We start from the raw sequence: 12,841 nt of genomic DNA, 5'->3' as shown, positions 1-12,841 counted from the left end.
CAACTTATCACCAGAGACCCATTTCATCCACCTGACCTTCTTGTCTTCTCAGTTCATTCCTCTACAACAGCATCTTAGCTCAATGATCAACACCAATTGGATCTGCAATTGATTCAAGTCCAGATGCACTTCACCAGAACAACATCAAGGTCATTCTCTGCACACTGCCATCATTAGCACTGGACATAACTCAGGACCGCCACCATTTTGAACTGCAGTTACTACTTCCCTTGGCTCTACCAATCCATTCAATAGCTGAACATGGTACCAGTTCATGCCTGCAACCTAACATACATCTAGATTCATTCTTGAGCCAACACATATCACCACCAGCTTCAGTTGCACCTCCATGAGTTCAATACCACCATTCTTAGCACATTCTGCAACATAACAACAGACCAATCCACCATCTGAACTCCACCATGCTCAACTGCATCAATTCCCAGATTCTGCAGCTTCAAATCCCTGTGAATCAATATCCAAACACAGATCAAATTCAACCAATAATTCCACCACAATCTTCTCAATTTCAGTTCATTTGTTCTTCTCTTGATCCGAACCCTAAATCCATCTGCAACTCCATCAAAATCATTTAAATTTCTTCATTCTCTTCTCTTGAAGGTAAATTCATCAAAACCCCCATCTTTGCTATCATTTACAAACCCTGAATTTCCATTAATCTTCACCAATTCTTCCATTCGTCACCAACAATAGTAGATCCGATTATCCCAGTAGCAGCATAATTTCTCCTTGATTTCTTGTTCAAAACCTTTGTAAACACCACTGAACTTCATCATCTTCTTCTCCACTATCATCCGCAATATCACACTCAAAACCATATCGATTTCCTCTGTAGTTTCTCTCTGAATCTCTCACTTTCTCTACCGCCATTCTTTCTCCCTCTGTCTTGATTTCAACAGGAAATGATTGATAAATTAATTTCCTCTGAGTTTTAGGGTTGATGTAGGAAATGAAAATGGATATATACACTTAGTTGAAGTAGATAAGGGGTACCCAGGATAACCCAAGGCACCTCAAAGGTTGATACGAGCCACCAGAGAACAACAGTTCCGTTTTCTCCATTCTGCTTCTAATAGAGCTTGCACGCGAAATGACGCTCTTGTCTTTTTTGCTCCAAATTCTTCTTCCTTGAATTCTTCCACCAACAACATCCGTCCTTACTTCTCGGATCCACCTTTTCTCTTCAATTTCTCTTCATCACTAAAGCTGTCATGCTTTTCAGACAATAATTTGCATCACTAAAGCTGACATGCTTTTGTAGATGGTGGATTTTCGACAAAGGGTAAAATCATAAAACCATAATTATACATGCTCCTGATCCAGCAATCAGATGAGTATTGAAGCTCATGTCTCTCATCGAAACATGAAAGCTCATGCCACAAGAATCTCTGACAGAGAATACTGTCTCTCAGAGTATATGTAGATGTGTAGTCTCTCAGCTGAGGCAACGACATATCTTATAAATACTGAGCAATTTCAGTAATCACCTCTGTAAAGAATCGAGATGATTGGAAGGCTCCTAAATGTATTACTCATTAATATAGAGCACTATGTGTTCAAGACGTCGCAATGTTCCCTGACTTTACAGAATAAACATTCAAGTCGAGCGTTACGCTTCAACTAGCTCATACCTCGATTTTCGAATAATTATAATGCTCCTAGACAGCATGCCTGCTAGTATAGAGCCACCAATTAATTATTTCTAGTCGCAAGATTCATCAATTGAATTCCTAGAAAAATACTCTGCATTCCACATAATATTTCATTACTTCAGTGTATGGTTATTCCCACCAGAATTCCATAGGTTAGTAATAAATATTCAACATACAGGCATCTGAGCCACCATCGATTAAGCCCCGAGAAAATTGTGCAGACGTATTCAGCAATGAAGGCACTAACGAGAACCTGAATGCACGAACGGACATTCAATAACACGAAGGAACGATCAAACCGTGGAGAAAATAATAATAATAAAATACCTGAAGGAGGCGTCTAATGGGACCCGGCCGACCGGTCATGCCGTCGTGGTCGGTCCCGCGCTTCTCCCTTTATTTTATCATATTTTATTATTTTTCTTTGATCCCATGAAAATCCTTTCAATTTATGAAACTCCTTCGTTTCATGGTATTTCCTTCACATTAAGGAAATTATACAAAAAATTACATAAAATTAGGAAAGGTGTCACGGGACTGTGGCCACTAGCCGTGACCAGTCCCACACCTTGTAATTCCTTATTTTATTAATTATTTCCATCATCTCATGGAAATTCCTTAATTCTATGAAACTCCTTCGTTTCATGGTATTTCCTTCACATTAAGAAAATTATACAAAAATTACATAAAATTAGGAGTGTTGTCACGGGACCGTGGTCCCTAGCCGGCCGTCCATGCCCTAGCCTGACCGGTCCCACACCTTGTAATTTCTTATTTTATTAATTATTTACATCATATCATGGAAATCCCTTAATTTCATGATATTTCCTTCAAATCATGAAAATAATATAAAATTAGGGGAGACTCACGGGACAGGGCCCTAGCCGGACGACCATGCCCAAGTCGGTCCCACGCGTCCTTATTTTATTATTATTAATATTATTTGTTTTCCTCATCTCATGGAAACTCCTTCACTTCAATGAAACTCCTTGACTTCTTGATATTTCCCTAAAACCATGAAAATAATACAAAATTAGGAAAAGTGCCATGGGACTGGGCTCATTGGCCGGCCGGCCATGCCTTGGCCATAGCCGGTCCCACACTTCATGATTCCTTCATTTTATATTATTATTTCCTTCATCTTATGAAGTTTCCTCAGTTTCAGCAAAATCCTTGATTTCTTCATATTTTCTCAAAATGTTGCTCAAACGCACATCAGAAAATATCAAAATTCTCAGGACTGAGACACAGACACTTTGGCAACGTGAGCATATTACCTTGATCGACCAAGGTTGGCTATTTGGCTTGCAAGGAGCCGGTCCCACGCTTTTTCACAATTTTCTTAATTTGCACAATTGCACACATTAGGTCCAGAACTCTTCCAAACGACTTGGAATTTCGTAAAATGATCATCAGTTGATCCCGTGACCATCCAGGGCCGGTTTCATGACCCCTTGGTCGGTCCTTCATCTCTTCATAATTTATTAGGTTTTATCACCTAAGGTTCAGAAGAACATTACATTATTTTGAGTAAATGATTAAACCAATATTTAATCATCTTTTCACCAACTGGTCTTCAAGACTTTGGTATTTTACTCACTCGAGCATCTGGGCGTTACATGGTCGAATCATCATCCCATGTATCCGGTCCCTCCTTCACTCCATGGTTGATTTTCAATGAATCAGCAATTGATCAAAATTGGGGTTTTGGATCCAAAGCTCTGCAAAACATAGTTCTAAGCAGATTCAAACACTAATAATTTTACGTTGATCCCATGATCAACATTCTAATTAATTATACTCGGTTCAATTACCCGTATTTTAAGTTAATATTTTATTTGGTCCTGCTACCAATAATTCATCAAACGAGCAACATTTGCTCAGATGAGCAATATTTGCTCAGACTAAGAAATGTTGATTCAACCATCAATATTCAACAAATTAGCAACATTTGCTCACTTCAACTATCAACATTCGTTCGGAAATTATACCTCTGTCTCACTAGACACGTTAAACTTATGAATCTTAGAACATTCGCAAATCATGTACAACTCAGCAATACAAGGACTCATCGTCCCATAAAGTCAGCAACTGACTAACTAAATATACGTCTGTCTTGCAGACTCCACAATCACGAGACATCAATCGTGTCACATGGGGGGATATTAACTAGGGTTTTGGTTTTGAGGCATACGTCACGTGTGTTCACCCAAGATGAGAATGTGATCAAGTCTTCAGTTGAAGGAGTTAGCAAAGTAGTGGGTAGAAAATCAACCAAGTCTATGCACGATGAGCAACTGGTTTTGACACGATTTCCACTTCCCCAGTCTTTGACTCCAGTAACTGTTACATTTCATGGGATCAAGGTGTTTACAATTCTAGCAATATAAATAAGTCTCTGAATCATGATTGAAACAACAAACAACGTTCATACAGACAGTCTTTCGTCCACACGAACTCATCGTCTTAGCAATTACTCTCAACTGAGTAAACTCAATCATTCAGAAATTATTTTCACGCAAAATACACAACACACCTACAATCTTCGATCACCATTGATCTCACACATTTCTCAGCTTCCCTCCTACAGATCGAACGATCCTCTCTTGTGACCGAATTGACTCTGGAACGGCCGTTGTCTTGGTTTAGGACGGAGTCCTACAGATTTATCTCTCGAACTTAAATCACTCCCTTCTTACAGTGCATATGTGTGGGGTTAAGAATTTTGCTCGGTTCAAGGAGTCTCCTCCGCATGGTCATCTCCTCAATTCCGTAAAAACCAGCAAATCGTTTTTCCCCATCTACAGATTGGCGACTACAGTGGGAGATCATTCTCTCGGTTGCAATCTCACATTTTTACAAGATGGTTGGTCTTAGGTATGGGTTAGTTACAAATGAAAATGACGCCAGCACTAGCAACAATAACAATGATAGTATTCCAGAAACCATTCCTTCTTCCAACAATGGTGGTGACATTACTCCTTCTCAGCCCAACACTGGAAGTCATCCTCTCTTCGGACGACATCCCGAAGAAGTCATAGAAAATCCGCCTACCATAGGCGATCTCAGAAGGTGCAAGAAACTCTTTCCAAGAATTAGACTGACATGGCTTCCGCTCAGAAGGAATTATTCAATTATATCAAGACTCTTACGGACAAGGTGTCAGAGAAAAATCAGGAGAAAGGAAAATCTAAACAAACATCTTCAGACGCTGATCCCGAAGTCACTCTAATCCATGAAGTAGATGATGAAGAAGTTCCTAAAGCTAAAACTACAGACAATCTGCCAGCGAAGGAATAATCCAGTTTCATCACTCGTGAAGACTTGGAGCGCCTCTTGGAGGACTGTGAAAAAGATAAAACTTCGTTTGTCCATCGTCACCAACCTCCATACCCTGCTGCTACATAAAGGATTCATCTACCAAAAGGTTATGTCTCTCCAACGTTCACCCTTTATGATGGAACATGCAATGCTCGAGAACATGTATCTCGGTTTTTGGAAGCATTGGGCGAACATGAGTACAACCATGTTGTCCGTCTTAAGGAATTTTCAAAATCTCTGAAAGGCGGGGAATACCTGGTACAACAATATCGCACCAGGGTCTATCAAAACTTGGGGAGAAATGATTAATGCTTTCTACAGAAAATACTTTTTTGTTTCAGAGAAAATCACTCTCTCTGATCTTGGAAGGATGTTTCAAAGGAGCAATTAACACCCTAATGATTATGTGAAAAGGTTCAGGGTCCAAGCCCTGGATTGTCATGATCCAAATGTCACAGAGCAACAACTTGTAGACTTGTGCATCAACGGCATGATCCCGGTCTATAGAGATTTATTGGATAATATCCAGTTCCAGACCTTTTCAGAACTTCATGAAGCGGCTAAGAGATCAGCGACTACCGCACCCGCTTTACTGGAAAGAGCAAAAGCTATAAAAGCTGAGGAACCGTGAGAGACTCGGGGTAGCAGGCGTCTGATCAACAAACAATACAACCTCCAACCTTCCACAAATGTTGTTGCGGAAGGGAGCAAACGGAAAGCCGAACCGCAGCAATCCTGCATCTTCAGCTCCTCCAAAGGCACCAAGAAAGGGTAATCAAACCCGGGACGCACAAGCTCTAACCCAAAACACAGATCCAGCGGAACCTGACTTCCCTCTCTCTATTGAAGAGGTTATTGAACTGTTGGATGCCTGGATCCGAGACGGTGTAATCAGGTTTCCACATGTCATAAAAGAACCAACTGAAGAGGAAATGGAAAATCCTCGCTACTGCCGTTTCCATAGGTTCGTCAATCATTTCACCAGCGACTGCAGGGTCTTGCAGCGTATATTCAACGAAAAGGTCGAATCATGGGAACTTAACTTAGGGACTGAAGGAGTACACAGGGATCTTCTTCCAGTCAGGACTTTCTCCAGCTCTGAACAACCAGTCAAAGAAGCAATTCAGTCGTTGATCGAACATGTCGGCGAATTGCTTTATCTGTCGAAGTCTCAAAGGGGAGACATGTTCACGGCTTTGAATCATATAGTATCTGGGAAACGTCTACTAATCCCAGAAGTACCTCATGAGCCTCCAGCCACTGACAAAGAAATGTATGACTGGGGACTGCTCACTACAGTGTATCTCAAAGGAAATGAATTCATAATAGTGTTCATTGATGTTGGCACAACCATCAACATCATTCCTTTGAAAACTCTCAGAGCCGCTAGCATTATTCGACAAGAAGATACATATGCTCCCATGTCAATCAGAGATCATGAAGGGACACTCAGTGATGCATACGGCTACATCACCCTCAAGGTCAAAGAAAACTCGGTCTGCACTGAGACCAAGTTTTATATAATCTGGGAAGATCCAGGATATGACATGATTCTTGGACGACCTTGGATTCATGCTGGAAAGGTGGCTCTAATTCCCTCGTTTGAAGAAAGCTCTGATTCAGAAGAAATAGAAGATACTCCATTATTCGAGCATCTGGAGGAAGTTAAAACCTTGGTGGAATTAGCACAAAAACCTGGAAAAAATGCACACTCTTTCATCAAAAGGTTCCGTACTCAGGCAAGTCTGATTCCCCTTCATGCGTCTATACTACCAATGTTTAATTATGTTGCCCTGGTCCGGGGACTTCTTCCCACTGACAACTTAGCCGTCGCAAAGTGCTATGAGTGGATAGCCTAACCGCGAAAATATTACACCAAATGGTTGAATACAGAATTTCTTCAAACTGAGCATTCTATCAAAAAGTTTATTGCTGAAGACATGGCTGAGCATGACAGACAGTACTCTTGATACTCCCCTTTGCATGAGTGTCATATGTGCCACAACCATGGAATCCCACCTCACGAGGAATTCCGAATCAACAGAAGATATTCAAGGCACAGACGACCAAGCCTAACAAATTCCATGAAGGAGACCTAGTTCTCAAAGAAACTAAGCGCAACCTTCATTCTGCAAGAAACTCCAATTGGGAAGAACCTTTTGTGGTTGCTAAATCCATAGTTGGAGGATACTACAGGCTGATCAACACGGATGGCAGGTCCGCGCCAATGATGCACGAGAATTGGCTTAAAGCATTTGACGCCTGAAATTATTGAGCATTTGAGGAACATTCATGACGTCTGGATTTGGCATTTAGGATTTTTTCATTGTAGTTCAATTTCTCCAAAACGTTTGCAATACTTGCATTCAGTATTTGAATTCAGCAATTTATCAAAATTCAGTTCATTTTACTTAAAGAAAATCTCTATCAAATCCAAAAGAAAATCCTCAATCATCTACCAGTCTAAAACCAATCAAAAATCAAAACCAAAATAAAACCTCACATCTCTCAGAAGTTCAAGAGATTATGAAAAGGAAATCTAATAAAATCAGCAAAGAAAGATTTTCACTCCTATGCATCCTTCAAGACTTGTAAGGCCGCCTTCTCCATATTCAGCTCTTTAGTCAGCCTAGCAATCTTGTCTTCCTTCTCCATCAGATCATCGTTGGGAAAGGGTATGTTCTTCTCACATGAATCCTTAGTGGAATTTATCTTCTTACGAAGCCACTTCACGTTGAAGCCAAGTCTCTCAGAATTATCCAAGTTGAACTCCCAATCAAAGAGTACATCTGGAGTAACAGTATTTCTGGCCCTAGCGCATATGTCACTTACCACACGAAAGATAACACTTACTTGCATGGTTAAAGAATGAGCACGCTTGGGATCTCTGTTAACGATGATGTGACCAAATTTCCTTCATATTTTCTCGTACAAGTCGGCATTATCCAATAGGAACGATGAATCCACCAATTAGTTCGTGGTATGGGAGTGATGCATCAAATGGAGGATCAAAAGAAATCCATGCACTCGGGTATTCATGCACCACTATTCGATTCTCAACTACTAGAGCAACTTCTACAGTCATAGCGACAGTTTCTTCCACTCGTGGTTCGGCTTCTTCCACCACTGGAGCAATAACAATTGAAGTCTCGGTTTCTTTAATGTTTTCAGTAGCATTCCCTCATGGACTTGAATTGCAGAGGTGGTTTTTCCTTTATCAATAACCGCAGGGTTGTTCGAATCATCATTATTGGTTCCATTATTCTCAACTTCGGCATTTAGTACCCAATACGAAGATTACATGAGATTAGAGCAATCTAAACATGGAAACCAAATGGAATCATAAACTACAGCATACAAGTGGTCTAACATCATCAAAGTTCATCATTAAGTATTCGATACACGAGAAAATAGCGTGAAAGTCATAAAACACGTTTTACAACAAGCTCGTCTGAGAGGATTTTACACTGCCCTGCACAAAACGACGAACTGGGAGAAATTATACCTGCAAAAGAGTCACAGAAATGATACCTGCAAGTGCACAGGGTCTGTTGTAGTGAGTGTGCAAGGCAGGGTCGAACCACAGAGACTTGGGTGTGAATTGAAGTAATGAAGCAAGTGACAGTTAACAAGAAAAATCAGTGGCAGTGAATAAGAACAGTGAAACAAATACAAAGAAACCAAGGCTGTTAGCCAAGGGCAGTGATAAAGAAACAAAGGTATAAGGTGAGAACTAAGGCTTCAATTCCACCCCTAGCTGCATATAATTCTCTAAGATGATATACTAGTCTTATCCTATCACAGCGATGCCTTAATCTCAGCTATCATATGTCAATCCCCTAGCATTACTTGTCTTTCCAAGGTACAAGCAATCTAAGATTATACTACATTCAGTTCATATAGCCTTTTCGGAAATTAAAACATGCTTGTCATCAAACTGTCATGGAAAAGAAGTGCTCATACAATAGGGTTATATTTATCTAGAGTTTCATCTCTGCCTTAGTAGTAGAATTAAAACATGATGAAGTTCTTAAACATGTTGTTTGTCAGACAACAATGTATAAAACTATTCTACTGATGCTAACATAAGAACATAACATAACAAAAACATGAACATGAGCTTGATGTAAATTGTAACAATCACACACTCAAATTCAATACATGTTGGAGTTCTGAACAGCTAATATTAACAATGCATTTGAATTGAGAATCATGGAATTGAAAAGATTGATAAACCCTCAAAGCTAACAGTTCATGGCAATAACAAAACTGAAAAAAAACTTAAACTATTCTACTGATGCTCTGGTTAATCCAGGCATGACTTCTAACACATACCCATCATCCCTATTTATACACAAACCAACTTTCCCCAAAACAGGACCACAACAGTCCAATTAGGGTTTGGTGAAAATACAAATTAAATCAAAAAAATCCTACCTAACTCTGATAACAACCCTAATATACTAACCCATACTTCAATTAAACATGTAATCGATTCCCCCAAAAAATCCCCAATGTCAGAAAAATTAGGGTTTTAAAAATTGAAATTAAAATTTTACCTAATCTCTGAATCCAATCAAACTTCGATCCATGCTTGTAATTGGTCCTCTCTTGCTTCCCATACCGCCAATTTGACTCTAGCTCGACCTAATTTACCCACTTCACACCTAGGGTTTCGGAGAAGGAAATGTGTGAAATAGGCAAAATAGATGGACTAGGGAGAGGGGAACAATGATGGGTTATCATTGTTTGACGCTGTGGTGATTATGGTGGTGATGGCGGAGCAGTTGGGATAGCATGTGGAGGAGATGGTGGCGGACATGGAGGTTGCAGAGGAGGTGAGGGGAGAAAGAGAAGATGGAGTCGATGGAAAAGAGTGAGGGGGGTGTTTGGTTGGGTAGGAATAGGGTTAGGTACTTAGGTGTTGAGCGGATGTATCAGAATTCGATGTCCAGCGAGTGATAGGCGTTGGATCGATCCATCTGAAATGCATCCAACGATAAGATGGAACATAGCCTTCAGCAACCATTGGATGAAGAGATACAACGAAACTAACGGCGTGAGCTGGAGTTAGGTGCTGTAGTGTTGGTCAGGAATTTCAGACTTTGATGTACTGACGATGCTGCGACCGTAGGATGCTGAGATGATCCAATCTGACGGCTAGAAAGGGAAAACGGGTATGGATATAGGAAATGGATTTGGGTGAGGGTTTTGGGCATTGGGTATGCCAAGCCCATATCTTCTTTAAGAACAATTCTTCCTCTTCAAGCCCACTTCTAATTGATCCGGCTCTTGCAAACATCATTCTTCGCTTCCTCCTAGCGGGAGTCTTTGCCGGTTCTTTGCTCTTTTCGCTCCGCAACTCATCTAGACTTTATTTGGTACCTAAAAATGCAAAATTAAGTAATAAAAATATTTATTCTTGAAAACAATTAAAATACAGAATATGGGATAAAATGTAGAATTAATGCACAAAAGATGAGTTAAATGCCAAGAAAAATATATAGAAATATGCACTTTTAAGCACTCATCAAATACCCCCAAACCTGAATTTTACTTGTCCTCAAGTAAAACAAAACTAAGGAAATCCTATCTATACCACTGTCGCTGGTCTCTCGAATGCATTTAGCGTATGCACTAAGCCTTTTAAACCACTAAGTGTCCCTAGTGGACGAGTTGAAGTCTCGTGAAGGTTTGCTTAGAACGTACCTACAAAGTTCTAGGACAAAATATAAGCTCAGATTCCATGAAATGTGACATGTGCAAGACAGTTTAAGCTCACAGCAAAATGGATATGTCAATCTAGCTATCAAAGGCACAATCCTAGCACTGATAACAAATAAAGACATGTGATAAGAGTGTAAATTGTATCTACACATGTGTAAAGAAAGATCGGATGTTATGACTACTAATCACCAAGAGATAGTTTCTCAGGCTAAGAACCGAGGTAGAAATCTAGCTAGCTGTCCGGACTTTACGAGAATTGTGAATGAGTTGGAGGTATTTCACAATTACTCGCGTTGTACATCAATGGCATACACCCTTCCTTGCTTATAACAATAAAACAAAAGATGACTCTTTACAGGACTCTTATTTACATTGACTACTCTCTTTTATTTTTGGAACAAGAGAGGATGGAATTGATAAATACTTGATTTATTTTTTTTTTTGAATTTTTTTTCTGATATTAATTTTTTTTTTTTTTCTGAACATACATCATTTTTTTTTTTAACATGGTAACACTTTTGATACATATACAAAAGGAAACAAAAAATTACATGACTCTTAGCAAGAGGTATCCCTTTTTGATGCACCCAGTTAAATTCGATGGTTGTCTTTCTTAATGTAACCTCCACCTTCTATCCCAACCAACCAAAGAACAAGCTAGTCAAGTTTCGTTCAGTATTCTAAAGTGATTGGCAATCGTGACTTCCGATAGAACACCTCAAGGATGAGGCTATACATGTATTGGTAGATCGTGCGCGTGCAAGTTTCTTATCACTATGTGAATTGTGATAGAATCAGAGGTGCCTAAATATCTAGACTAAGAATCCTTATGTTTACATACATGCACAAGAGTCAACATTTCAAGGTAAATGAGCTCCATTTTTATGTTTTTTTTCAATTTTTTATTTTCATTTTTTCATTTTTTTCATTTTTTTTTTTAACAAAAAGAAAGAGTTCAGTTTTCAATTATAGCATGTGATCGTGGTATCTATACCATACCCCCAAACCTAAACTAAACATTGTCCTCAATGTTCCAAAATATGAAAAGAATTATAACATACGAAGAGGATTATGCTGAGTAGAGAGAAAGGAAAGAGAATACCCGATTTGACGGCGAAAGCAAAATTATAACTCCGTTATTCAAGGCAAAAATCCAACATATTTCAGTTAAGAGTCACATTGGATTAGCAAAATATGTACAAAAGAAACAAAAGATTTAATTAAGGAACTATCTACTAGATTCTATACAAGAAAATTTGGTTTTTAATGGGATTGGACTTTTTGGAAAAAATTTGGTTTTATCGGGAGACATTTGATTTTGATGGGAAAAAGAAAATTTTTGGTTTTTAGGGAATCATTTGGTTTTTAATGGGTTTTGAAAAAATTTGGTTTTAAAATCGGGAGCAAGCCCACGTTGGTGGAAGAATGCACAGCCCACTAGAAATTTGAAAACAGCCCACAACTGCTGTGCAAAATGAAGCCTAGCTGAGTGTGAAGTCAAGCCCAACGAATCAGTTTGAATTGAGCCCAACAAAAGGTTTTGAATAAAAGAGCCCAACCATTTGCGGCAAAGCTTGGTCTGAAGCCCAGATGGGTTGTTTTTGGAGCCCAAATTTGTTTTAAAACTTTGATTCTTAGGCCCACTGTTGGTGAGTAAATCTCACCGTTGGTTTTTTGGAATTTTGAAAGTTTGGCCCACTCGAAGTTTGGTTCAGGCCCACAGTTCAGAAACAAGCCCAGAGTTCAGAAACAGTTGGGTTTTTGGGCTAGCAGTTAACTGGAATGCGAGGCACAACTGGGTTTTAAAACTTTAAAACGTTTTTCAAATTTTTGGTCTGGGTCTAAGCTCACAATGTAGGGGTTTAAAGTTCAGTTGAGTCTAAGCCCACGAATGGTTGGAGCCCACAGTTTAAACAAATTTCAGTTTGAGGCCCAAAATGTAACTAAGTCCACAGTCCAATTCACAAGCCCATAATCACTTTTAGAATTTACACAGCCCAAAAAGAAGTGCAATTGGGTTTGAAAATGGTTGTCAACTTTTGTTTGGGTCAAGCCCACAGTTCAGGCTTACTCTTGTAGCATAGCCCAGCTGTTCTGTTTTAGTTGCACAGCCCAGTTGG

Source organism: Papaver somniferum, chromosome 2 (genome assembly GCF_003573695.1).
Source record: "Papaver somniferum cultivar HN1 chromosome 2, ASM357369v1, whole genome shotgun sequence".
NCBI classification, from domain to species: Eukaryota; Viridiplantae; Streptophyta; class Magnoliopsida; order Ranunculales; family Papaveraceae; genus Papaver; species Papaver somniferum.
Note: the sequence above shows the minus strand (reverse complement) of the source record.